Source organism: Triticum urartu, chromosome 7A (assembly GCF_056163025.1).
Source record: "Triticum urartu cultivar PI428250 chromosome 7A, HENAU_Tu73, whole genome shotgun sequence".
NCBI lineage: Eukaryota > Viridiplantae > Streptophyta > Magnoliopsida > Poales > Poaceae > Triticum > Triticum urartu.
This window is the reverse complement of record NC_141879.1, coordinates 65,440,416-65,445,541: the sequence shown is the minus strand read 5'-3', so window position 1 is coordinate 65,445,541 and position 5,126 is coordinate 65,440,416. Positions and strand designations below refer to the sequence as shown.

Below are 5,126 nucleotides of genomic sequence, written 5' to 3'. Positions count from 1 at the left end.
TCCTGCCGAGCGGAGTGAAGTGGTAGTCCTTCGTCCTCTGTCTTTTGATTAGACTAGCCATAGTGAGAGTAATTTCAATAGTAACATCAAGTCCAACTCAGCAAATTTGCTTACGTGGCAATGAGTTAATGAGGAGAGAGGTAGTTATAGTAACTTAGCTAGTTACTATAACATCACATGTCCCAATGTAATATGAGTCTATAACCTAATAAATGAATCTTTGCATGTTACCATTCTTAAGTTACTACCCACTATGAAGGTAGTAACATAGTCTAGGAATATGTGTATGTTACTAGTGTATATTACTATCCATTGTGCCTAGTCTTAGAAAGGAAGCACGTCAGATCAGGCACGTGTTCCGTACGTTGCCCATAAGTATAGCTAGCCCATGTCTGTTCCTCACAATTATTGCTGGTGTCGCTCGTGATGTTGTTGATGTTGACATGGGACAGAGAGGTGATCATGGTGTCCCGTACTCATTCACGGGTTCGTTCTCTTGATCAAATAAGCTTAGTGCTTTACGGGTTAATTAGAAAAAAGATAAATATCTAGAAAATCCCACAAAAATCAGTAAAATCTGATCGTCTATTTGACACATCAGAAAAACATGACCATTGGATTATTTTACTAACAGAAGTTAGGAAAATTACCCACCCTTTGTCATTATGTAAAATAAATCTTTTTATTTGCCACCATAGAAAACCTTTCCTACCAAATCTATTTATCTTTACCTAATCTTTACCTACTAATAAACCAGTGATTGCTTGTGGCCGTACGTCGTCAGCAATCTTGCAAAAAAGCCCCTCTACTTTTGAGAATTCAACCCGCAGTCCCTGTTTAAGTGGACCTGGAAAAACGCTTCATTTTTGCACAAAACACCATATTGTTTGGATTATTCAACCCGTGGTCCGAGCAGATTTTGTAAAGAGAAAAAAAGACCATAGGAGGAGCACGGGCTCGCCTCCTCTCCCTCTCGCCCAAGTCCTCGTCGCCGCCGCCGCCGCCACCACCCACGCTGTGGCAATCTCCGGCGAGCTCCGGCGCCGCACAACACACCCCAGAGCTCCCCACGGTCCGCGTCTCCCTCCCCTCCGGCCAGATTCTGCGCTCCCGACCTCTACCGCCCGGTCGCAACGCCACCCCTGTGGCTGGGTTTGGGGCAGGGCTTCGCCGCCGCGTCTCCGGCGGCCCCGGGTTCGTCCCTCTTCCTACCTGGTCGGGATCCACCACCCCTACACCTCACCTTCGACGCCATGGGAGTTCCCCATCCACCATGGTTGTCGCCGTCAAGGGCTTCTTCACGAAGATGTGAAGGACGCCATGGATCTGCAGCTCCTTTTCTCCTCCACCACGGACGCCGCCTCACCCTTCCAAGCCAACAGGCACCCTACAAACGGGTCGGCCCACAGCTCCTCCGCTCCTCTGCCATCTTGAGATGCACCTGGATCTGGGCGATTTCAGGGCCTTCATGGCTTTGGAATCGGCCTCTCGTTCGGGATCAGTTTGGATCTAGGACAAGCCAACCATGCTGCTGCGCCAAGCTCCTCTTGATATAGTACGCAGATACTCTGTTATAGTATTCAGATAAGCAAGACATCTCTGCATTGCATCTTACATCAATTGAATTGAGGGATTGATAATTGGTTTTGTGGCAGGTTTACATGAATGCTATCCGGGAGAAGGCAAATATCAGGAGCAAATAAAATCAATCCCTATACAAATAAAAACACTCCCTGCAATCTATCATTTTTTTTGAGGAATTAGCCACATTAGAGTAGTTGATACATTGGATGAGTATTCAGAAGGTGCAGTCAATTTGTCCTTTGGCATCTAGCCCTCCTGTTGGTATAATAATGCAAATTGCCTTTTTTTTTTAAAAATGGTCCTTCATTTCTTTTCTTTGAGTTATCTGTGTATCTTTTAAGCTTTTGCTAGGCGAGGAAAGGTGGACCAAGTAGTCTAGCAGAACCAATTGCATTTTTGGGGTATTGGCTTCAGATTGGAGTGGGAAGGTATAGATATGTGTTCTTTCCACAAGAAGAACAATGAATACTACTACAATCTTTTCTAGCATGGTTTGTTCTCAGCCACATGAGTTTTATAATCCTTCTAAAACAGTCACTTCCTTTCATATGAATGCACTTTTAGCAGATGTTATTCTGACTGGTCTGCTATATTTTGTTCATGAAGACGTTCATGTTTACTCCCTGTTCAATTCAAGTCTGAAAGATTCATATTTGGGTAGACAGGTTTCACTGATTGAAAATATTTGAGATGCTCTTTTTGATGTATGGCAATATGCTAAATATGGTAGACGAGGAATACAGGCTCTTTTGAAGATAAATAAACTAGATAAAAAAGAATTGAAATAGCCAAGCAAGTTTCATTGCATGTTAATTATATGGTCTGCTGTACTGAACCTTTTTCTGCAATTTTCTTATTTGTTCTGCTTGAAAAAGCTAACACTGATCTTTTGCTACGTTTTGTGTTGATGAGTAAATGTTTTGTACAGAAAATCAGTGCTAGAGATTAGAATTGCCTCATATATAATACTCCATCTGTCTCATTATATAAGACATTTTTTCACGAGGTAGTACCAAATATGCCTTTATGTGCTTTCTTCAACAAGTCATATGTGTGACTGACCTCCACCCACCTCCCCATTCTCAACAAGCACCAGGACGTGACTTCGGTTCTGCCAAGTAGGTTTTAATAAACAAATCCTTCCTAAATTATGAGCTGTTTTCTTACTGAGCAAACAGAATGCCCAACATTCCAATTTGTGATGTTAAGGCTAACAAGAGATGCATATATCATATTTAACATACTATCTGCACTCTTCCTAATTTAGTTTTTTTTGCTTGTCCAGAAAGAATAAATTGGTGTTTGATTTGACTACAACCCTACGATGTTTGCTCTGAAAGGCATGCACTTTAAAAAAAGACATGATGTGCATTTGCATAGTTTGACAAATTCCGATCAATGAACTGTATTTTGTTTTCTGTTTTCATTGTAACATCAACCTTACGTGGTTCTTCTTATCAATGTTTGAACTGAAGTTATACAATAGAGGGCATGTACTTGATTGTTTTAGTGTCAATATATTCAGAAGACATGGATCCATCACGGAAGGAGTAGATGAAGACCATGGAAAGGAGGAGTTACTAGGAGCAGAATACTGGTGAGTTAACTTCGGTTTTCAGAATTGAAGCTTCACTCAGGTGAAGTGGCTCCTTTGGACATTGATATCTGCTGCATAATATATGTAGATAAAGGAAAATTGAATTAAGAACTCAATCGGAGCAGAGACCATGAGTTGTGGACCATATAATGTTGTCTGCTGCACTTTCAGTTTCTGTTGGGAAAATTTGCAGAACCGGATAATGTCTCAACACTGACTAGAAGAAAGGAAGCCACATATAGCTGGTTCGGCCAGCCAACTAATCCATGAAATTTACCTTCTTTGTCTTTCCTTTTTAATGCTCATCACATTTTTATATATGTGCACCATGGTTAAAGTTTGCAAATATTATTGCGCAAAAGCAGTCTATTCCTTGCACCTGTTTTGCAAGCTGGATTATTCAAAGAATATATACAAAGACGGGAAAAGGCAGTCGTGTCACATTAATGTGGGGAGGGCAATATTGGGTAGAGATTCTTGCATCTGCATGTTAAGTTTGTGGCAATTGTGAATTGCTTTATTTTCCTGCCATTCGTATTTCTTGTGTGAATAACATCAAGATGGTTTTGAGCCTGGAAACTTCAAGCGTGTCATAAGGCAGGAAACAAATCTGTAGAGAAGTATAGGTGATGTGCTAGAAAACATGGCCGTGCCACTGATTTTTCAGCTGGTCGTGTGCTTCATCTGTATGATGCTTTTGTTGATTACCAGCTTATGTAGGTTGCTTAGAAGCGAGGCCTTCCCATAGTTGACGAAGATATGTGTAACCAGTGAAGAATATTAGGATGGGAATTTTACCTATTCTGTGGACTAGCTACAGTTCTTGGTGCCTTATAAATGATAAAGAGAGGTCTCTCTGACTAAATAATAATTTCCATTAGTTACTACTTTTCAGTTTTAGATTCCACTGTAATGTTGCTGATGATGTCAACACTGGTTTGACTTCTCATATATACGATCTCTAATTATTTCAGAAGATAATCAATCTGTTCATATCATACTACTTCCCATTATAACTTTCCCTGTGTATACTTTGGTAGCAGTGTGCTTTATTATTAGGCCCTGTAAAGATATGGAGTAAATTCTGCACCGCTGTGACCTTTACCTTCTTTGTTAGTTTCTTGGTCGTCTTTCCAGATATACAATTGTTTACCAAATCGCGGCTTTGCAGGGAGGAGGTGTTGTCGCCAGCCTCACGTTGATGTGCGGTACTTGCGCCTCTCTGCTTCATGTGGACACAGGCACCAAACTAGAACATTTCCATGTTGTTATTTGGTGTTTAGAAAGTGTTTATCTGTAAGCTACATTAATACACTATAGTAGTCCCACAACGTTTTGCATATGAATAGTTGTAGAAGAAACATGATAACAGGTTTCTTTTGTTGCTAACGTGTAGAGTTACTGTACAAATGCATTTTTTGCTACAGATTTACGGGTCATTATTTAGCTATTTCGGTTCCTCCTTATGAATAGATTTTTCTATGTATATGGCGGAAGATAATATAGACCTCTATTTGTAAACATCCATATAGTTTGTGGAAAATGGAAAACCTTACTTTTTTTGTTATCTTTATGAAAATACTATTATCTCTTTTTAGCCCTTTACTATTACTTCCAAAAGAGTTCTTTTTAGTGACATGCAACTTTCTCCTTGATGAGTAATGATCTGGTTATCTTGATAAAGACTGCTAATTCAGGTTATTTGTATGAATATTTTTATCAATTATAATTAATATTGTTTTTTTGCTTGTGGTAAGCCTCCCCACTTTGTAATGATCAATATATATGCCCGTACTTCAAGAATTTGTTGTTATCAGTGCTACATTTGGTCTGCTGATATGCCATGAATTTTGTTTTATTTCCATTTTTCATTTGATGCATGGAAGCAGTTTATCTATTTGGATGAATTAGTTTGACAATTACACAGAAATCTATGTGCCACGAT

General features: G+C 39.8%; 1 long non-coding RNA gene across 2 annotated transcripts; it reads left to right on the top strand.

Annotated features, from left to right (window-relative positions):
• The first annotated feature begins 908 nt into the window (after nt 1-908).
• On the top strand, nt 909-4,748 carry LOC125520419 (uncharacterized). Of its 2 annotated transcripts, XR_015610769.1 has the most exons (4): nt 909-1,555; nt 1,656-3,181; nt 3,270-3,426; nt 4,353-4,748. It is a non-coding gene; the product is annotated as an uncharacterized LOC125520419 (long non-coding RNA). The 2 variants fall into 2 exon arrangements; XR_015610768.1 differs by having other exon boundaries at nt 3,270-4,748.
• Nucleotides 4,749-5,126: the final 378 nt, after the last annotated feature.